We start from the raw sequence: 23,458 nt of genomic DNA on the forward strand, positions 1-23,458 counted from the left end.
TCGGCTGCTTCCCCTGCCAAAATAGTATCCCTTTTTCCCCCTCCAGAGAAAAAAAATTCCCACTTACATGGGCATTCAGTTGGCCCAAGGTCCTGGGTTTTGACCCGCGTACATAGAGAAAACTTGTATTTGACCCGCACAGAATTTACCCTGTGTGTCGGGCTGACTCGCGGAAATTTTCTTTGATGCGTCTCGAGTTCGAATGTTCTGCCCCTTGTCAATCAAAATCAATGTCAATTTCAATATTGTTCACTGTCATAAGCGGAAGTATGGCAGTAGGCGGAGCATCGTATGTTAATAAGTTACTAACATATGTCAATCACGCCATGGGCCGATTGAGAAAAGGTCATCTTGCAGTTTGTATACAGTACAATAATCCCTGTCATTATCAAAGGTGTTTATTGATCTATGTGTAAAAGTTAATTGATAAACAATGCAGCTTTAGATTTCATTATCGTGTTTGCACCACTTGCTAATTAGCAGTATGCAACTTAAGTTGTATTTTTACATGTCTTTCCTACTTAAAAATAAAGATTATCTTACCTTATAACTAAATAGAACAACAAATTGGATAATTAAAATCATTATTTTGTTTGCCTGATAAAATTACATGAGCCGGTCAACCGTTATGGTCTGTAGAAAATTGATTATCATTGCTGAGGCTTTGTTTGGTCCAAAACAAATTAAATGCTTTAAATAAGCAGAAATTATAAGTACTGAATAGGTATGGTGAAAAATAAAGAAATTTAAAACCGGTATTTCATCAAGAATTTTAAATGTTTACTTTCGTTTTTCATATCTGTCACCCATTTTGGCGACCGTGACTTTCGAACATTTTTATAATTTCTTACAAGATTTTTCTAGCACAATCTAAATAAAAAGCCATTAAGAAGTCTGCATTTAAGAAAAATATGTTCACTGTTGCAAAAGCAGCCCTTATTTTGCAGCATTTTTTGATAATAAAACATGCAAAGGCACTGAACCCCACCCACTTTTAGGCAACTAGAATATAAATCAATTTAAAACAATCTGTAATGATAAACATGATAAATGTACTTGTTTTAGATAAAGTTTGTGGAAGTTGCATTAAAACAGTATAGCTTGACCCCTCTTACGAAATGGTATAAAAGCTGCGAACATGCCGCGAACATACCTATTCGAAGGAAGTATTCGCGGGATATTCACTGCTACCGCGATCATGCCAAGATTGATTTGATACTAGTTTGCGCGATATTCGCAGGAAGACCAATGATCGTGGCATGTTCATGAGAAGAACTTAGAAGATTATAATCTTCTGGTAAACTGATACTGAAGAGCTTTTATAAGAGCAGGTAATTGTAGATCAATTAATTTGTAACATTATCTGTAAGGTCACAGTATGAGTCTGATAAGTTAATCACAACCAGATATTCTAGACATGTTTAGAAGGAAATCTGTGTGCATTACAGACAGTTTTCATAAGTGATTCTTAGAGGCAGGCTGATAGGAATATATACTATTTGTGGTAAGTCAGAAAATTTATGTTTAATATCTATACTCATATATCTCAATAAACATAAGGAATTTTGAAAATGAAATAGATATGCTTAAGAACTTAGAAGATTATAATCTTCAGGTAAACTGATACTGAAGAGCTTTTATAAGAGCAGGTAATTGTAGATCAATTAATTTGTAACATTATCTGTAAGGTCACAGTATGAGTCTGATAAGTTAATTACAACCAGATATTCTGGACATGCAAGGTTTTCCCTCGGGTTTTTTATTTGGGAGTCCATGGACTCCCATGATGGCTACTAATTTAATAATTTTTGGGGTTCAACAAATTACTGATCTTGAAAATGGACATTATTGCTATAAAAATTTACTCTAATACCGTATGAACTTGTATCTTTTTAATTTAGATAGCAGCTGATTTAATATTTCAGAATGGTATCTTTCAAAATGACATGAGCTTCTCAATTCAGACCGATAACAAAAGGTGTGATAGTCTTTTTGTTACGATCAAATAGCCCGTAATTATCAGCAATTAACGTGTCACCTCGTGTCAATTATGTTGTTCACAGTTTTATCTGGGTTAAAGTTAATACTCGATCCTTAATTAGTATCATAATTTTTGTGATTTATTAATATTTCTTTCATCAAAATACTTTTAAATGTATATGAAATTAATTTTGTTTGAAAGAAAAATAAACCATTTGATCTTTTATGGAACGTAACGGCAATCTTAGATTTTAGCGGTGACAGCGCGGAGAGTAGTTTCCCTTAACCAAAATGGCGAACATCGGTAACAAAACTTGTTTTGAAGTTGGAAAATCGTCTATACATGTGTATAATGCGCATCCACCATTCGGGGGGTGGTTCCAGGGGTCAAAAAACTGCACATCATACATGGGTATCTGCGCAAAGGAGGCTTCAGTGCAAAGGAGTTTCGTTAACGATTTTGCGGGTCCAGTGGACGCAGAGGCACTAAAAAATGCGAGTTCAAAGCAGTAAAAGCGCGTCAGGGACGCAGAAAACCTGCGTCCGGGAAAACCCTGGACATGGACGGGATGTTTTCAGCAACTAGTTCGCTGAAAAGCTGATCTTGACATGATATAATTGCTGTTACAAGTAGAATGTTGAGAAAAAGAAACATGTAGCTGCCTGAAAAAAAGCTATACATCTTATTATTCTTACACAGAATGTTATTCTTTAAAGGTGTCGCGAAATTGGTCCTTTCGCGCTTTAAGTGCATTTCGGTAAATTGTATCGGTATACAGTAGTCTATGTAAAAGTCAGAGGTATGTCCGTATGCAAGTGACGTCATACGGTCATATAAATACACACTGCGCATCCAGTTTGGGCAGATCGTCCTGGGAGCTCAAAGAGTGCACATCGAAGAGAAACTGGAGAAATAATTTATAATAAATAAGCCATAATTATAACTGGGACTTTGGTAATAAATAATTTAGGTGAGGCACCCTCATATTTGCAGCTTCGGCTCATCCTTGCTGGGTCCTCTTGATAGCTATATTATTTTTGTGGTCCGGGTCGCAGTATAAGCTGATGGTTTAGGGTTATAGTGCTGAACCTTGGTAGGTCTGAGACAAGGTTTAAAACATAGTTTGAGACAAGGGTTAAAACAGTGGTTTAGGACAAAATTATTAGGTGTTTGAGACATTTGGGTTGAACCAGTTTTAAGGTTTGGACCTAGGTGGGTTGTGGAAAGGTCAGCCTCTCATACTTGCAGCGTATGCTCATACTTGTGGGGTTTCCGATCCATATACTCATTCTAGGTCGAGTGGTTCGTGACAAGGTGTTTAAAACGTACCGTTTAAAACAGCTGGTTAAAGGTCATAAAGGGCTTGGTTCACTTATAGGTTAAAATGGCACAACATCAAATGTTATTGAAATATTATTATAATGAATGATCAACAACTCAGAATGCAAAATCTCATATTTTAATTCATTTGAAATTGTGTTGTTGCCATGGCAACCGATTGATTTTCTTTATGGAAACACGAAAATTTCTTATAACAATTACATCAGAACGTATAATTAACATTCAGATATGCTAAGATATAACCCTAAGCAACGCCTATAAATTGAGGCAAAAAAATATATGGTTGCCATGGACACGGAGTTAAAAATGAAAATATTTGCTATGTCTGTTTTTTATGGAATAAAACCAATTTAGGTCATTCTTTAAGAAAAATAACATATGTAATTTGTTTGTGAAGATCATAATTCATAAATAATACAATATATTTCTGTTGCTATGGTTACAATGGAGTTGCAGTATATGCTTCAGTGAGACAACAATGACGTTTTTGCTAAGTTATTGTAGAACACTTTCAGCATTTACCATTACATGTAAAAATTTTAAAAAAATGCACCACTGACAAGTGTTCTTCAAACAATGTTTTTTTTCAAGACATAATATAGAACAACAGAAAAATGTTTCCATGGTTACGCAGTTAATTCCGTAAACATAATACTACATAATCTCATTTAACACACAGTAATAGTTTAAGAAAAATGCCGTATTAAATGTCTTGATCATATTAAAAGAGTTAGATAACACTAACGGCAATAATATATAATTAGGCATACAAAAACTAAATTGTTTCCACAATAATCCAATGTATGTTTTACAAATTATACATATATTGTGCTTTCAAGACAGGTTAAATTAATTGTTCATGAAAAGGGAAAATAAACATGATACTGCAGACAGAAATGATTACATGCAGTTTGAATACAGCAGAAAATATTCGTAGATCTATATAATCCAACTGTCGTAATGAAAAAAATGTACATTACTACCATATATGTTACAATTATTGTTGAAAAATCTTCCAGTATTTTAGAGGAATTTCACATTTATACTGTGTTCAGCCTTACATGTATATTGTGAGTCAATATTTAACAAATGCATAGTACTGTTGACACCATAAAGTTGTTAATTCAATGTTTACATAAACTATATGTATCATTTGTTCTTTTTCAAATATATGGAATTTGGGTCTAGTACATCTTAAAAAAATCAAAACACTTTCAAATTAATCAAAATTTCAGAGCTCTTTCTCTGTGTTACTTTAAATGTAAAACACTTTTTTCCATTCATTCTTCGTTTTAAATGACTTGAATTATCAATTTTAATGGATTTGACACTGCTGGTTTTGAGCATACATTGCTGTTGCTGCAAAGGGGCGCTATTTCATTATACAGGTACCACTGTCGACTGGCATCCAGCTCAGGAATGGTAATACGGTTAGTGAATTTGCCTGTCATGCCAACCCCCTGCCTAAAAATATTAATCTCCGTCTCTGTGTTGAAGTTATAATCCTTCAAGAATACTATCTATACCAGGTCATGCAGAAGACATTCTGTAATGATAAATGTATCAAATATTTAAGACAAAGAACACATAACCTTTTCATCAATCCTGAACAACAGCATTCCAAAAGACATCCCACACATAATTACATTAAATAACATTTTAGAATTTTATTACAGTAATAACTTCTTTTCATGAAAAAATTCAACCATCGCACATATTCTACATCAAGTAAGGGCCATGATTTTGATCTCATTTTAACAAATAGTTCTTTTACCTGGTTAAGAAAAAACAGTTACTTTATTAGAATTATGTTATTTCTGATTAACTTGCTTGCAGTGAGCTAGACACTCTTTAACAACACAAAAATAAACAAAAACTGTGGTATTTTAATGTAAGTGGCCTCTTTACAAACATGATCTCTGCAGCAAGTTTTATCAATACTTTATTATTAATAAAAACATAATTGATTAAAGAGGCTCAAGCCAAATATACCTAAACATGTTCAGGACTGAATTCTGTATGCCGGGCCTCAATCAGGTTGTACTCCAAGTCATCATGTAGACCCATCACAACAAGCCACATTCCATAGCTAAAATAACGGGTATACTTAAACAATGATTCTTAAACAAAAACTTCTAAGTAGCAATAGTGAGTCCTTAGAATATAACATAGCATCACTTTATTAAAACAAATAAATGCCAGCTACACAGTTTATTTTCTTACATACACACCTAAGTCTTAAAACAGTATGTTGTGTAAGTATGCAGTATTCAAATTGTAATTCAATGTTTATCAGTGGAGATATTATTTTTCATTTAGATAAAATTATGCACATTATATATATAAACTGGAAACTAGTGACTTTCCAAACTGAAGTGTATGAACACACTGTAAAATTAAATATTTCAACATCAAATTCTGTGTGCTTAATAAGTATTTCTTTATTTATTGGGAATTCTTACCTTATTACGACACTTTTCTTATTTTGTCCACTATAATTGTCCATATGTAATGAAACATTCTTTTCTTCATAGCCATGATGCTTGAAGTGATGGTGGACCATAGATACCACACTGTTTGCTCCTCTTCCAACAGCAGTACTGTACTTTTCATACAAAAACAGAACAGTTTATAAGAAATGTATTAAATTCTCATCAAAAATGGAGTGAATCAACACTGACCAAACAGTTCATCCTTTCTTATAGATATTGCTTAACATTAACTTGTATTTATCAAAATTTAATTGAATTCCAATTCACAGTGCTTATGATATAGCATCTTTATTATAAAGCAATGCAGTATTTTCAACCCAATTTCAGGGATTTACAGAAAGTTCAGTGAAAAAAAACCATAGAAATTAGTAATATCAAGTCTTAACGAAACATAACTTCCTTTAGATAATTTTACTTGACAAAATTTCTGCAAAGGTGTCACTATAATTCCAATGTAAAATGTGCACTGCAGGCCTGAAGCTTTTATTCATAGAGTCATGATTTGTTTGAAGACTATGGAAATTAATTTAGTGATTATATGGAATTTCATAGTTAAAATTGATATTGAAAAAGTCCATTTGAGGATACTGACACTGATATGAATGTAAACACTAACTTCAAAATCTTATACCTGCATGAGGATTCACAGAAATACAAGGGCCCTACTTGCTGAGCATAGTATGGGGTCAATATTTGTTGAGCACTCAAAACTGCAGTGAGCCTTTATATTTCTTACTGCTGGAGGTTATCCTGAAAAATATAAAAAAAGAATTTCTCATTTATTTAGTAGCCTACCAGCATGCTGTCTACCAGTATTGGCAGTAGTGAGAATGAAAAAAGTAGTTTTTATTGTAATTTGCATGTAGAATTTTTAAGAAATTTTCAGGAGGTCTATTTTAGCTGCTATAATTACAACAAAAAGTGACAATTTAAAACACCACTTTTCCTGTGTTATTTTACTATAATTTTAAATTTTCATAGATTCCACTGTGCATAATGACCATGTAATTATTAAAATGTTCACATCTGTGACAGTTTAAACAGTTCACATCTGTGACAGTTTAAACAATGTACAATATCTTGTAATATTGGGCTATTCCAGAAAATATCCACCCCCTCCCTGTGGAAGCAGTTTTTTTTGGTACAACCTGAGAGGAGGGGGGGGGGGGGTATTTGGAGGGATCCTATTGGGAGGAAGGGGAGGGGGGTATTTGAGGTAACCGGGGTGTGGAAGGGGGAGGGGGATATTTTCTGAAATAACCCAAGAGGGGAGGGTATTTGGAGGGATCCTATTGGGAGGAAGGGGAGGGGGGTATTTTCATGTAACCGGGGTGTGGAAGGGGGAGAGGGGGGTAAAATGTCTCCAGGAGGGGGGGGGGGGGTAATTTTCTCCGAAAAAACTGCTTCCACGGTGGGGGTGGATATTTTCTGGAACAGCCCATTCCTGTTCATCAGTTCAATTACCTCTTTACAAATTATAGATAGAAAGTTTCATACAGAATGTAGGCCTACTTAACATAGTAGATGCCCGACTGTCTTGGCTACAAGTATATTCTGCCATCATGAAAACTTACAAATACACAGGAAAGATATTAAAAGTAGATCTATTTGACAGCAGACAGTCGAATCGAAATGTCAACACTGCTATTTTTCGCTGCAAAGTTGTATCTTCGATAAGTCAACAAACGAAGCGGTCTGTCCATTTTGTTTTGCCTCCAATTACGAATAAATTTATAATGAAAATTAACACTTACCATAACAATTATTAAATCCGCCATGCACTTTAAATATCCGCGTATATTCAGAGCAATAACTGCATGTATTCTCTGACCAAGTTTCAGACATGTATCCACCGATAATGGCGTGTTGATTTCAAAGGGAAACAATTCGCTAATTCACTCATAAGGTTTGTGATATTTCACTTAATGTTGAAACGTTTAAACTTAAAAATCTTCGTCCGATATTATTGATTTTAACACTAGCTCTAATGGCTGTTGCTTGAAAAACAAATTAATGAAAACAAATATCTAATTAAGTGACGTCAACTTCAACGTCATTTTACCGAAATCGAGGCTTGTGTAATTTCGGATAAAAATGTGTCACTGAGACGGACGTTTTTTTTTTCGTTTTTGAATATGGCGGCATTGCTCACCAGCGACGATTTTTGCACTTTTTGTTGGTTTTTCATGTACGAAGTAGTGGTTAAAATATTAAGACTGGTAAAGGATGCCGCCAAGGCGAAAATCATAAATAAAGTCTCAAATTTCATGGAAAATTCACATTTTTTTGGAAAGTGGGGCATGTTTGGAGTAATATATAAACACAACAACACATTATTTTTCAAAGTTTATTACTTATATATGAAGCATTGTGTTTACTTGTTACGAACAGCATATGTATCAATGTAGAATAAGTAATGTATAATATGGCTAAATTCGGTGCCATTTACGTACATTAGTGAACCAAGCCCTTTAGGTTGTTTGAAACCAGCTTGGGTACAGTAACGACCGCATAGTAAATTGATTATCTGTTTGATTTGTAGTTAATTTATGTTTCAAACAATCATTTACAAATCATTGGTCAAACCTATCAGAAGCAAGGCAGCTTAAGTAAAATTCTTTATACACGTTTTATATTAATCAAAAGCAGATAGCTTGAGAAAAATTATATATATACAGTTTAATAATTAGTTACGCTCGGTACACGTGACAGAAGTTTTTGGTGGCAGCGGTGGGATTCGACAGATATCGAACAATATCACTTACCCACACATAAAGATGGATAGTCCAGATGATGTGGAGGGACGGCTGGAGAATATGAACGAACATTTGAAGGAAGTACAAAGACGGAACGAAATCAGTAAGCCCCAGACAGAAATATCATTTCTTGAACGTTAGCTGAGTATGCTTGAAACAACAGATGTCAAAACACGGCCAAGACAGTTGTTTCATGACAATAAAAGAAGCACAAACAGTATGTCTGGTACAGATATGTCACCTTTGGGTACACCTAAACAAAGTAGAAAAGTTCAGTTCGACACAACAGATCAAATCAAAATCCCAGATCGTTTTGTGACTAATAGAAAGAAGTCGAAACAACCAGTCACCTCAACACCAACACAAGACACTTCTACTCCAAAGATGTCAGTTCAAGCTAAAGCTAGTTTGAAACAGAGTGGTGCCAAGCTGAAACCTGCAACTTTTGATGGAACAGGGAATTGGTTAGATTACAAGGCTCACTTTGAAGCATGTTCCACACTAAATAACTGGTCGTATGATGAAAAAGGGTTATATCTAGCGATATGTCTAAGAGGGCAGGCACAAGGAGTTTTTGGTAATTTATCAGGCAACAAAAATGATTATAACGAACTGTCAAAATCATTAGAAGAAAGATTTTCCCCACCAAACCAAACAGAGTTGTATAGGGTTCAACTTCGTGAAAGACGACAAAAAGCAATTGAAACTTTGTCAGAGCTTGGTCAAGACATACGGCGTCTCACAAACATGGCATATCCAACAGCCCCGAACGATGTAAGAGAAACTTTGGCAAAAGAACAATTCATGGATGCCCTTATAAATTCAGATATGAGAATTCGTGTTTAACAGGCTAGACCTATTAATTTAAACGATGCAGTGCGACACGCCGTTGAGCTTGAAGCTTATAACAAAGCCGAAAGGAAACATCTTGAAAGCCAGGGTTTTATCCGTTCAGCAGGTGACCATGATAAAATGTCTGAAACTTGTTTTGCTGAAAGTTTGAAAACATTGCAGAAAACAGTTGAACAACTTACTAAGTCAGTAAAATCTCTTGAAAATCATCAAAACAAATCCGGTCATAGGATAGTAATTTTCAAAATTTTCAAAGATCAAGGTTTCACCCAAAATTGAAAGAAAGGCGTAAATGTTTCAACTGTTGTTCTGAGAATCATATCTAAAGGAATTGCCCTAAATTACATCATTAACCTGAAAACAAGAGGCAGTCAAATAATTCCACGGGTTCAGGACTTATTGCAGATGTTAAGTTTAATGGGTTACGATCTGAATGCCTGATTGACACGGGTGCTTCTCTATCTATCATATCATTATCTTTATGGAACAAACTTCTAAACTATTCTAAGCATAACTCTTTGAGACCATACAGAAGTAAAATCTATACTGCTTCATACACAACTCTTGATGTAAAGGGAAAAACAAAAGTTTTTATTGAAATAGAAGGCATAAAATGTGTTTGGAACGTTGTAGTTGCTAACATTAATATAGATGCCATTCTTGGCTTAGACTTTCTTAAAACTCAACACTGTCAAATTGATGCAGTATCTGATACATTAATAATACAAGGTAGGAAATGTAATCTAAGACTAGCTGACAGGACATGTTGTATGTCTAGCTTTAGGGTTCAAGAAGAGAATTTATCAGAGGTTAAGTGTACGGTTGTTCGTTGTAAGTCAAAAGAAGGTAGATCAGAGTTACCGAAGATGAATGCACAAGGTATGGATATGATATGTCCACCGGTTAAGGAGCGTCTATGTAAATCCACAATATTTCAGGACGAAGACTTGCAATGTGCTCTGAATAGACATCAGTGTAAGATCTGTCAAAGGTCGTTCAAGGAAATGATTTATCTGTTAAGACATAAAAAGCCGAAACATTCTGGCATATCTGAGAAAGATGATTTTGATCCATCAATAGAAAGTGTGAAGAAGTCAGAATGTTCAGCCATAATGAAAGAAAGGAAGATAGAAGAATCAAAATCGTATTCAAAGTTGCTTAATGAAAATGAAGCGGTAAAGATAGAAGACAGTGTTTGAGACACTGCACTATCGCTTCAAACAAGCGTATTGATAGAACCTCATAGCAGAAAAATCATCAGTCTGCTATTGAGACAGTGATTCAGAAGGTTAGATATATAGTAATTTATTACAGTATTGTTACTTGTTGAGACAGATCTTTTGTGTTATATGCTTTGAATTTATAATGAATAAATGAATGTTAAATGAAGTCAAGCGGGACGCTTGGAAATCGGAGGCGTGGGTAATGTCGCGAAATTGGTCCTTTCGCGTTTAAGTGCATTTCGGTAAATTGTATCGGTATACAGTAGTCTATGTAAAAGTCAGAGGTATGTCCGTATGCAAGTGACGTCATACGGCCATATAAATACACACTGCGCATCCAGTTTGGGCAGATCGTCCTGGGAGCTCAAAGAGTGCACATCGAAGAGAAACTGGAGAAATAATTTATAATAAATAAGCCATAATTATAACTGGGACTTTGGTAATAAATAATTTAGGTGAGGCACCCTCATATTTGCAGCTTCGGCTCATCCTTGCTGGGTCCTCTTGATAGCTATATTATTTTAGTGGTCCGGGTCGCAGTATAAGCTGATGGTTTAGGGTTATAGTGCTGAACCTTGGTAGGTCTGAGACAAGGTTTTAAACATAGTTTGAGACAAGGGTTAAAACAGTGGTTTAGGACAAAATTATTAGGTGTTTGAGACATCTGGGTTGAACTAGTTTTAAGGTTTGGACCTAGGTGGGTTGTGGAAAGGTCAGCCTCTCATACTTGCAGCGTATGCTCATACTGGTGGGGTTTCCGATCCATATACTCATTCTAGGTCGAGTGGTTCGTGACAAGGTGTTTAAAACGTACCGTTTAAAACAGCTGGTTAAAGGTCATAAATTTAGGTTGTTTGAAACCAGCTTGGGTACAATAACGACCGCATAGTAAATTGATTATCTGTTTGATTTTTAGTTAATTTATGTTTCAAACAATCATTTACAAATCATTGGTCAAACCTATCAGAAGCAAGGCAGCTTAAGTAAAATTCTTTATACACGTTTTATATTAATCAAAAGCAGATAGCTTGAGAAAAATTATATATATACAGTTTAATAATTAGTTACGCTCGGTACACGTGACAAAGGCAATGAAAATTCCCCCTTTTGGCTAAAACGACGCGAAAATTCCTCTACCCGAGGGCTGCGGACTCCTTCCCCCAAAGTAGAGTGAGGGCCCTGTTGTCATTGGATTTATAGCTGATTCTAGCTATATATACAGTGTTGCATCTAGGATTCGGAAAATAGGGGGAATTTCCCCCTACTCAGAAAATATAGGGGGGATCTATGAAAAATGGGGGATTTCCAAAGAAGTATGTCTTATGCCGAAAAATAGTAAACCTTTTAATCAACACTGATTATCAGCAAACTATAAGCGGCATAAAACTTTTCTTTTGTTTTCATGTGTTACACTAACATGCAGATGACTACCGGTAATGGTCATCACTAAACGCTGATGAATATCGGTGTCGATACCAGTCCAGTACAGGTTATATAGACACAGCTCAGGATGAAAATGTTGGAGATTTGGTCGCGCATTCGGCAAGAACTTAGCGTGGTCGGCCAAAATTATGCGGGAATCGCGCGTCCTTGATGTAACACTGACAGTAACTCAGTTTTAATGCATGACATGCTTATTTCATTGCTCTATCACAAAATATGTAATATTGGGAATGCGGTGGGTGGGGTAGCGCCGATGTCAGGATTTTCGTTTCGGACCGATTGAGTTATCAAAATTTCCGGAGCCCTGAACACTGTATATAGCTTAATTCAGCTATACTGGTTGGGAACCATTTTCCTGACAGGACCAGTTTCCGGACACGTGTAATATTCGCTTTATTTCGTTGTTATTCATGGAATTGTTTCCTCTAGATCATTTAGATGTTTAGTCTTTATGTCTACAACAAACCACTATTTTATAAGGCTATGTAATGTTTGGGTTTTTGATGATAACTCACCTGCGTTTACAAAACAACTTTCTGTCTTAACGGGGCATGAAGACAGCATTGCGCATGCGCAGTAGTTCACACATGCCGAGGTATCAAGTGGGGAAGGAATATTCAAACTACATGATTGTCTGCTGATAACATGTTCTACTTTTAATTTCACGCTAAAAGTTACACAAGATGCAGGGCTGTCGATTTTTGCACTAATTTTATTCTATATCTATTGGAATTAGCAAGAATTCGTCGAAATTCGAGTTTTTTATAGTCAACCTCGGTTTGCTTTCATAGCTGCTACTGGTCCAGTGCCTAAATCCGGACACTTTTGGTGGGTTTTTGACAGTAACTTTGCATTATGAAACCACACGTGCATAAAATTTTAACTGTACAATTTTAGGTTCTTTATAAATCTCTTTGCAAAACAACAAAATCGTATATTGCTGATTTCATCATAAAAATGTCATCCGAATTGGGCCAGTAAAAGCTGTCAAAACTGACCTTCAGAGTGCTTAAATATTTGGACACTATTTGGGTATAAAATGCAACGAATATGTGCATCCAAAAATAACAATAAACACGACTTCGTTTAAAATAAAGCAGTCAACTACAGTCCTGTAAATATATACAAACATCTTCGTCCGAATAAAATTTTATTACCTGTTCATCACGTGATCATATGGACTAGTTTCTAACTTTATATAATTGCAAAATATAATAATAATATAATAAAACTTATCTGAGCAAAAATTAATGTTTAAAATTACTCTTTCTTACATGTAGATTCTGTCGCTGCTGTTATACATTTTGACACAACTACGGGGATCATTATAATGACACTGTGCCGATTTCATCTAATGAATTGCTTTCCTTGTCTGTAAAATGTTGGCATTTTTTTCTCTATTGATATATAACAGAAATTGGTTAAATCTTTTAAATAAATACTGAGGGTAGTACAGAGTTCTAAAACATGTTTTACATCAGTTTCGATCAGCAAACAAAAAGAGTCGTCTGCAATAGGCAGAATATTTTTCTCATTTAATCAGTGCCTCGTCGCACCTCAAATAACTGGCGCGCGCTGTATGACGTCATCCCCCAACACACACAATGTTTACTTTATGCGGTGTGGATATTTGAAGGTAGTTTTCTCTGGAAAAGCTTACATTCGTACACTGTTGTTGACAGCTGGTCATCTAAGCTTTCGTTTGCGTCGATCCTGTTCATTTCAGTAAAAATTCATGATCGTAAAGCATTTTTAAACGGTGTCCGAATAATTAAGCACTGTCCGGATTTAGGCACTGAACCAGTATTGAAAGTCTGGTTATGTTTCATGTGAAATTTTGAAGAGTTGAATGATAAAGAAATGTGTAGAAATAGTTTAATTACTTATTTTGATATCAAATTAACAACAAAACACCGTCAAAATATTTGTCCGGAAACTGGTTTACCTGACGGGAAAAATAACTCATTTTAGTGACCCCATTTGAGGCCCCATGGAACCCATATTTTACGTCACAGCACGATGCTGATTACAACATCGGATGTGGAAGGAGCTGAAGTATGTTCTTCATTTGTGTCAAATATCTTTTTTAGGGAATAATGGAGCCGAAATACGAAAATGTGTCCGGAAAATGGTTCCCAACCAGTATATAGCTAATATGTGACTTTTCTGGGACATGTTGACTACAACTGTACAAGTTCAAATTCAATGACTGGTCAATACCTTTCATAATTACCCTCTGGCATGTGACATGATGAAGTACAGCGACCTGTCAATAAGTTATCACGCCCTTAACGAGCAAAAACCTGGTACAAAAACATCTGCACGGAGCTCGTCCGGTGCAAATGCCGTATTTGGTTAAAGGGAAGTAACTGTGCACTGCCGAAGTTGTGTGGTCCCGTGTGCATTGACGAATATTTACTCTTTATTTAATTGTGTTTATATAATCAGAATTAATCGGGTTTTTTCACTTTTATGACTTATGTTTACATTGTACATTTGTGATTATTATACCAGAGATGGTCCATAATTGGAAAAATAAATATTCACGGCGATCTCTCCTATTCTACTCTAATTCTGTTATCGTTAAGAATGATAGAAATCGCGTAATTTAACACAGGTTTAGGCTACATATTGCTTTGAACACTATGGAACACTTTGGTCTAAAATCAATGGCTAATTGTTCATGCTGTTTGCCCGCTGTGACAATAGGTGGTAAGATAATTTAAGTCTTCCGCATGTTATTAACATCTGTAAATGCAAAGAGATATAAAAATAAATAGATGTATTTTATACTTCATTGGTAAATGTTATTATGCATCATGCTGCCCAAATTGCCCAAAATGTGCACCCCTGCACAAGTGTATCCATTTGTAACCCATTACATAGCCCAGGGGTTACTTACTCTATGACTTTGATTACTTCGTCAGTGATAGGTGTCCATTTACGACCCACTACATACCTAACTCCTTTTTCCTGTAGACTTATGTGGTCACAGGTCATCATAATGGTGATATTGAACATTGTGCAAAAAGAAGTGGTTGTTTATAATTCAGCATTGCGGCAAATGAAATCTTCAAGTAAGATCATAACATATCTTACGCATTTTGTATTTTCTAATTAAGCACTGTTCGATAGTGTACATCCTCTGAAAATATAAAGAATACTACGTGTTACATGAATTTCCATATTCTAGTTTCTAACTAAACTTCATGATCGAGATTAAATGCATAGTTCTAAAGACATGCATTGTTCCTTTCATGTGGCATTTTTCAAAACAGAGTTGTATATAATGCTCATATTATGTCAAAACCTACAATTTTAAAGGAGCCCAGTACCTTTGAGAAAGCCTTTCCAATTTAGATTGTGTTTAAGGTTCATTTATTAACAAAGAAAAAAAACTGTTAAGGCTGACATTCAGCTTTTGTCTAAAATGATAGTTTTGGCATATTATAAACATATTAGAATATGAGTATTTTTTTAAACTAAGTTAAAAATACCAAAACAAGAAAATAATAATAATGATGATGATGATGATGATAATCATAATAATAATAATAATAATGGTCCTGATCAAAACTATAAGATTGTCTTTAAAATTTGTACAAATTTGGGAGCTAGGCTGCCTGTATGTGCCAATGGAACTAAATTAGAAATAATTTTAAACGACTTCTTCTCAAAATCACCTGATGAATCTTCATGAAACTTGGTTTATAGCATCACTAGAAGAATTTGCAAAAGTAGTTAAAGTAGTAGCCTGGGAATCATGCTTTGTCAGAAGAAATCATACCTAATATCTATCAATTAAAGATCCCACTTAATTTGTGCTAATTAGTGTTAATTGGCATTCATCGAGTTTCTGATATTAACAACATGTCAATTTGAGAGTAGAAAAAAGTTAGAAATTATCAGACTGGATTCCCAAACTATTCAAATGGCGGCACTCGCCACATTATAGCCGCTAGAGCTAAAAATAGAATTACCTTCTTCTGAACCGCTTGATAGACAAACTTGCTTGGTACACTCATTTCTGTCTAAAGTATGTTCAAAATAGAGATATTGGTCCCTTTCAGCGGACATTAGAGTTAAAAATTAGAAATACCTTGAAACAAATTCTATTCGTGAACCATTTCACGGAACTTCATCAAACTTGGTCTGTGGCATTATTGTAAAATTGGTCTGTAACATCATTGTAGGATCCTCTCCTCAATTTGTCCAAATGGTGGATTTTGGCCCCTTATAGGGGCCACTAGTTCACACTAAAGACAGCTGAAACCATTCACGACCCAGCCTGTCATACATGTATTCAAGGTGAAACAGTCGAACCCAGATAAGCGACTTCTTAATATTAAGAATTAACATGTTTATGATTCACATTATTCATGTAGTTTACATAAATAAATACAGAAGAACCCACCCCCCCCCCCCCCAAAAAAAAAAAAAAAAAAAAAAAAAAAAAAAACATGTATCTTTAGTTTAGATTTTGCTGTTTTGAAAGTTTTTATACTGAGATGTACGAATAATTATTAGTTGTTATAAATGTCTGAACATTTGTCTGTTATCATGTATGACAGGAAATCAGTATTTAACAGACATGACCTTGTCACAGAGGCAAGCTTTCCAGTATTTAAATTCCAGTTCTTATTACAAGACAGATGTGAAATAGTGTTGGTGCAAAATTGAAATAAACAAGGTATAAATCCCTGAGTAGTTTTGTTATATATTCCGGTCCGTTGAGATCACAGAGTTCATTCAACGTTTATGTATCGATACAACCTTAAGCCACTGCTACGGGTCTTTAAGGTTGTTGAAGATGACCTCTCGTGAACAGACTCGGTCAAATCAAATCTACTTTTATGTTTTGCCTTTTATGCTTCCAAAGATCTTACAGATTTTATTTATTTGAGGCCAAAAAATAAATAAGGAATAAATTCTTTGATAGTGTTTAATTGATGTAGATTAAATTGGATGTGTATGACACAAACTTGGGATGATATCAGACGAATTTCATTGATAAAGGTTTGTTTTGTGCAATACGACATTGAGACTAAAATTTTCGTCCAGTTTTAGAGTGAATATTACATGTTTTATTGTTGTTTGAGACTTGCATTTGTTAAAAATAATTTAAAAATGTAATAAAATGATGTTATTTGTTTTAACAGACATTTTAAGACGAAAATACAGACAACTCAGACAAACCAGATATCTGAACATAAAATATTTTACAGGGTAGTTCCACTAAAACTTATGCAAGAATCAGACAATCACACATTGCATAAACAAGAAAGAAAGGTAATTAAAAGAAATAAATGTTCAGACAGTTCTGGGTTCCAATGCAAAGGTTGATTATGAAGCAACAACATTTCATTATCACTAATTAGCCATTTTCTCCTCAAATAGGTAACAGGTCATATGATGGATTTACACCAAACTTCACAAGAGTTATTTTTACCTAGTTGTGTTTATCATCAGCACTGTTTGGTGAATTTTAGAAGAGTTATGGCCTTTGATTCATAACTCATTTGTAATGAGATTTTCAAAATAATTTGGCGCAAATCCTAGTAAAAGAGGAGCTGTTTTGTGTCCAATCCATAACTGTGTTGATGAAAGAGTTTTAGTTACTTGGTACAAATGTTTACGGTGATGATACCACATGTCGCATGCAGGACCCAGGCCCCTATCTCCAAGGTCAGGGTCACACTTAGAAGTCAAGTATTAATAAGGTCTGTTTTTTGTCTGCCACTCATCAAAAGTTTTCAGAATTACTTTTCACAGATGTTCCCCATAATGAGAAGACATGTCATATGCTAGACCCAGGCCCCTGTCTCAAAGATCAAGGCCACACTTAGAAAGAAAAGACATTTGGTAATTACTTTCGTTTGGTTAATAACTTTACTTTGCGTAGATAGATGTTGATATAAAACGATCTGTTGCATTGTATTTTGTCGAATTGCAAGACCTAGACCTCTAGCCCAAAGTCAAGATCATAGAAGATGAAATATTGTTGTCTTTTGTTTTGTCTGGTATGTTGCTGGTTTGCATGGATATATTTTCATATAACTTGGCATAGATATTTATCATTGGAAAACAATGTCATGCACTACTCATATCTTGCTCTGAACGGTCAAGGCCACAGTCATCTAAGGTAACTTTCTGTATTTATTGGTACATGAAATTACTTCCCTCTCACGAGATATGTACAGTGCATGCGATCTTTATCAGTTTTTCAACTAATTTAGAAATAGAATTATGTTAAAAGTGATAGTCTTCCCTTTAATATGATAAAATATTTGAGTACATTCACCAGTTACTGTAGTCCAGGAATTTTGAAACTACAACTACATACTTCTTCATGAACAATATTATACATACTAATGATTGATATAAAAATATTATGAAAGATGGACATTTGTTTTAGTATTTTGCCCCAGTTAGCTCGACGAAGATGTTATACTGGCTGGCGACAGAAGGCAGGGGATGTTGGTAACTCTGTCATACTTTTTGTTGATCGAATTATGATTATTTTGCTTCTTAGCGAACCTGAACTAAATGTTCAAGGTGAGCTATTTGTATACGCAGATGGATTAGATTCCCTCGCCAACATTTTAATCCAGTGAAAATACTGGCAGAATTTACACAATATTCCAGCTGACCTCTTTTATGGGCTGCCAGTGCTGAAAAATGGATATTTATATATACAGTGATATATTGTACCTTTGAACAACGACTTCTGATGAATGGTTCTCCATCAAGTTTATTCAGATGGTTCTTCCAGAGCTGAAATAGAAAGAACCTCAAAATACTTTTTATAAATACCCTTTTTTATCTTTACCAAAACAACGATAAAAAGTAAGGGTTGATTTCCTGGAAGCACAGAGTACCCCAAACACGGCCATAGAGCCATGCATCGCTAAGTAGGCCCAAGACAAAAATGCTTCAACGTAAAAATATTGTAGACGAGTTGCTTAGTTTGTAACATCATTGAATGGTCCTTTCTCAAGAGTGTTCAAATAAATCTTATTGACCATTTTCATTGATGCCAGAGCTAACATTTACCATATCCAAATTTACCGGAATTGGTCTGTAGCACCCTTCAGATTTGTTACAATTGATCACTCTCAGTGACAGTCAATGTAAAAACAAAACAACTTTCTCATAAACTATTTTGTTTTCATCGCATAATTTGGTCTGTGACATTTACATGGTGTTACGTGACCCATCTTTAAGGCCACCACATGTTAAAAACATTGAACAGCGTCTACTCATGTACAGCTCAATGTATCTTCACCAAACTTATTATGTAGTATCATTCACTGACATCTCTCAGTCTTTACTAGAATTTAAAACAGAAAAGCTTCTCTTGAAAAACTTGAACTAATCAATGGATTTACGGGATCAACTAGAGTTATGCTTTCCATTCACTGTCTTCCCTTTCACTGACCTTTATCAATATGTAAAGTATCAAGTCAGTACCTTACATAGTATTCGAGTTATGCCCGGACAAGGTTTTAAAAGTAAAGGGGATAATACATAAAAAAAACCGGTACATTAATGTGTTTTGTTTTTTCTCTCCAAAATTGGCATTGCCTATGCTTTTAAAATCAAAATCCAAAGGGATTGTAAGGGCTGTCCAACTTTTGTACAAATTGGTAAAGTGGTGCAGAATATGTTTTCTCTGACTTAATAGATAATCTATGGTGTCCGATTTTAGGAATAAATAAACCTAATGGAAAATTGATTGTATCTGACCTGACAAAAATGATAAGTGGTGCCCTACAAAATAAAAGTCGTCTCAAACCTTATTACCATCATTTCTACTATCACCATTTCAACCATCACAATATCCAATTTCACCACGATCACCATCATTATCGTCATAACCATCTCCAAGAGAATGATCATCACCATCATTACATCAACACCATCTTTGTTATTATTATCGTCATCATCGTCAACATCGGCATCATAATAACCATGATCATCAATATCACCAGCACTCTGACCGTCAACATAGCATTTATGGTACCTGACTTGAGTAAAATACTTAGTGTCTAAATTAAGTCATAGTGATGTCTTAACTAAAACGGTACTCTAGGCCAAATAGTTACTTAAGCTTGTTCTAAATGAGAACACCTTGGTTATTACATGTAAATACTTATATTATGAATTGTTTCTTCTTAAATTTCATGTTTAACTAGTTTAATGTGTCAAACCCTTGTAAATATTATATATACAGCATTTTGTATATGTATGCATTTATGTATGTTGATAGTAGACCTAACTTAATCTCCATGTATGTCATCTATTTAAAATCAAGTCGTTGCTTACGTAAATACGTACTTATTTACTTACCGTCATTATCATTACCAACATTTACATCATCAGTAACATTACCATCACAATCACCACCACCATCAACGGCAGCACGACCATAACCATCATTACCATTGTCAAAATTACCACAAGCAAAGTCATAATCAACGCCAAATTACCATTAATATCAGCATGACTATCATATTATCAACATCATTATCGTCATCTCAACAACCATTACCATTAACACAATGATCGTCTTTACTTTCATCACCATTTCCTATATCATCGACATCATCACTTGATATACGTATGCAAAACTGGAAACGTCTTAGTTAATGCAAGTGTATATCTTAGATAGTGAACTGTTTGTTTTATCATGTCATTTTATCATTTTCACTGTTTTAAAACATTTATTTGTTTTTCTTTTTATGTTAATAAATATGTTGAACTGTTGAAACTATTTTACATATGTACTTTAAACATTGTTTAAGAGTGCTACTCACCTTCATGACTCTCACAATCATTATTATCATTACTTGAAGCTTTAGCACCTTTATTTTCTTCATTTTCTTCATCACAATTATTATTGCTTCATCACAATTATCATCATCATCAGCAGCAGCATCACTAACATTTTTCATTGTCATCAAATCGGCATCATTATCATCTTCACCAGCATCGTGATTAACATTTTCATCGCTTCCATTCACCATCATCGTTGTCTACAACATATTCTTCATACTAACGATTACCATCATCACAGAAATTACCGTTATCACCACCGTTTATCAAGGTTGTCTAACTGACCAATTTAAGGATGTACGAGCATTTTTTTTCTGGATATCCGCCATTTTGAAAAATGCTTTTTCGAATATTGGTTTCTAACAAAAGTTTTGTCAAAAATTAATGCTAAATTATTTGTTTGTTTTTGTTTTTTTGGGTTTACGCCGTTTTTCAACAGTATTTCAGTCATGTAACGGCGGGCAGTTAACCTAACCAGTATTCCTGGATTCTGTACCAGTACAAACCTGTTCTCCGCAAGTAACTGCCAACTTCCCCACATGAATCAGAGGTGGAGGACTAATGATTTCAGACACAATGTCGTTTATCAAATAGTCACGGAGAACATACGCCCCGCCCGTGGATCGAACTCGCGACCCCGAGATCCGTAGACCAACGCTCTTACCTATTGAGCTAAGCGGGCGGGCTAATGCTAAATTATTAGAATATGGCTAATATTGGACCATTTAATCAATAGATTCTATTTTTTTTTTTCAAAAAAAAAATTCACCCTTTTTTTTGGCGGCATTGCCTAAAAATTTACGTAAGATGGGGAAAAGGTGATAACATATTTTTTTAAGCAGGGAAAAGCGAGAGGGCAATCTGACTGATCGTACTAAGAATGTAGTAAGAACACACTGGACGTGAAAAAGGGCGCGTGGTAAGAAAATTAGTGGTGAACGTGTTAGACGCCGTGGAACCCTGGCAAGGTTGTTAAAAGCGGCGCAGTATGAACTTTAGAACTGCACATTTTTCGGTTTGATCCCCGTCCCCCCCGAGTCAAAATTTTCAGGAAGCAGTATGATCTTCATGGTCTTTGCCGAAAAGTGATCGGACATTAGTGACTGTACATTATTGCTTATGGCTTTAAACTATAAAACCATTTTTATGGCAAAATTGTGCTACAATTTGACAAAAAAGAATATTACAGGGACATGAAAATTGTAAATTTTGATTACGCTGATCAACCGGCAATGACTTTTTCCCAAAGAAATCATGATGATCTGACAGGCCAGGGATTTTTCACATGGTCTATCACACTAAAAAACTAATGAATTATATAGTTTTAATTAACTGTCATTAGTTCTTTTTAGTTAAATAAATTGAAATGAATACAGCAAAACTTACAAATTCTGAGTCACGAAAACTAATGAAAAAGTGAAACACATGTCATTTATTCACTAATACACATTACAGACAAAAAACTTCGTTTTGCTCAATCTCTGATAATTCGAACACCATTCTTCAATTAATCTATCGTCAGTTCCCAAACAAATTCCTTTATAATATATTTTTCGATCACTCATACTAATATACCGTTAATTCGAATAAATTTAGTCCGGTCCTGATGGGTTCCAAGTTACCGAAGTTCGAATGTTTTTATAATTTAATTTAATTTTACAAATTGTTGTAAAGTTCTGCACAAGACTGTTGCATTTTTAAACTTTCTTGATATGCCATTTACCATTATATACTTAATTTTGATTCATAAAATGCATTATGAACTTTTTTTTTGCTTAATAGCACATTTTACCCAAAGGGAGACAACTTTTTTTCATTTTTGTTGGAAGAGCGGTATTTTTGTTAATATAATATGTTTATTTATTCAGGCAAGTGGTTTTAGCTTATTATACTGATAACCCGTAAGTGCAATAGAAATTTTATATATGATATTATGTATTTTTGAAAATATATACATATATGGGCGGCATCTTGGATTTTTCGGCCATATTGGATTTTTTTTTGGAAGTGGGTCTCATGCTCACTTTTTAGTATTTTGCCCTAAAGTGTTATGTACCAAATTCATGCTTTTTTCCCATTTTCTGAAGTATTTTTACCCCCATTTATTGTTATCTATAAAAATCAGAATTAATCGTATTTTTTTCCCCTTTTATGACTTGTGTTTACATTTACATTTGTGATTAATTATACCAGAGATGATCCCTAATTGGAAAAATAAATATTCACGGCGATCGTCTCCTTTTTCTACTCTATTCTGTTATCGTTGATAACCATAGAATCACGTATTTTTAAGATGGTTGACATATTGTTTTGAACACTATGGAACACTTTGGTCTGAAATCAATGGTTTAACTGTTATGCCGTTTGCCCATTGTGACAATAGGTGGTAAGATAATTTAAGTCTTTCGCATGTTATTCACATCTGAAATGCAAAGAGATATAAAAATAAATAGATGTATTTTATACTTCATTGGTAAATGTTATATGCTTCATGCTGCCCAAATGTTTCCCAAATGTGCACCCTGCGCAAGTGTG

The 23,458-nt window shown here is 34.6% G+C and overlaps 1 long non-coding RNA gene across 1 annotated transcript; it reads right to left on the minus strand.

Annotated features, from left to right (window-relative positions):
• Nucleotides 1-3,371: 3,371 nt before the first annotated feature.
• On the minus strand, nt 3,372-8,281 carry LOC123550033 (uncharacterized). Its single transcript, XR_008372613.1, has 5 exons — nt 7,569-8,281; nt 6,446-6,564; nt 5,785-5,927; nt 5,315-5,411; nt 3,372-4,868 (listed from the first exon to the last, which is right to left on the minus strand). It is a non-coding gene; the product is annotated as an uncharacterized LOC123550033 (long non-coding RNA).
• Nucleotides 8,282-23,458: the final 15,177 nt, after the last annotated feature.

Source organism: Mercenaria mercenaria, chromosome 10 (assembly GCF_021730395.1).
Source record: "Mercenaria mercenaria strain notata chromosome 10, MADL_Memer_1, whole genome shotgun sequence".
NCBI lineage: Eukaryota > Metazoa > Mollusca > Bivalvia > Venerida > Veneridae > Mercenaria > Mercenaria mercenaria.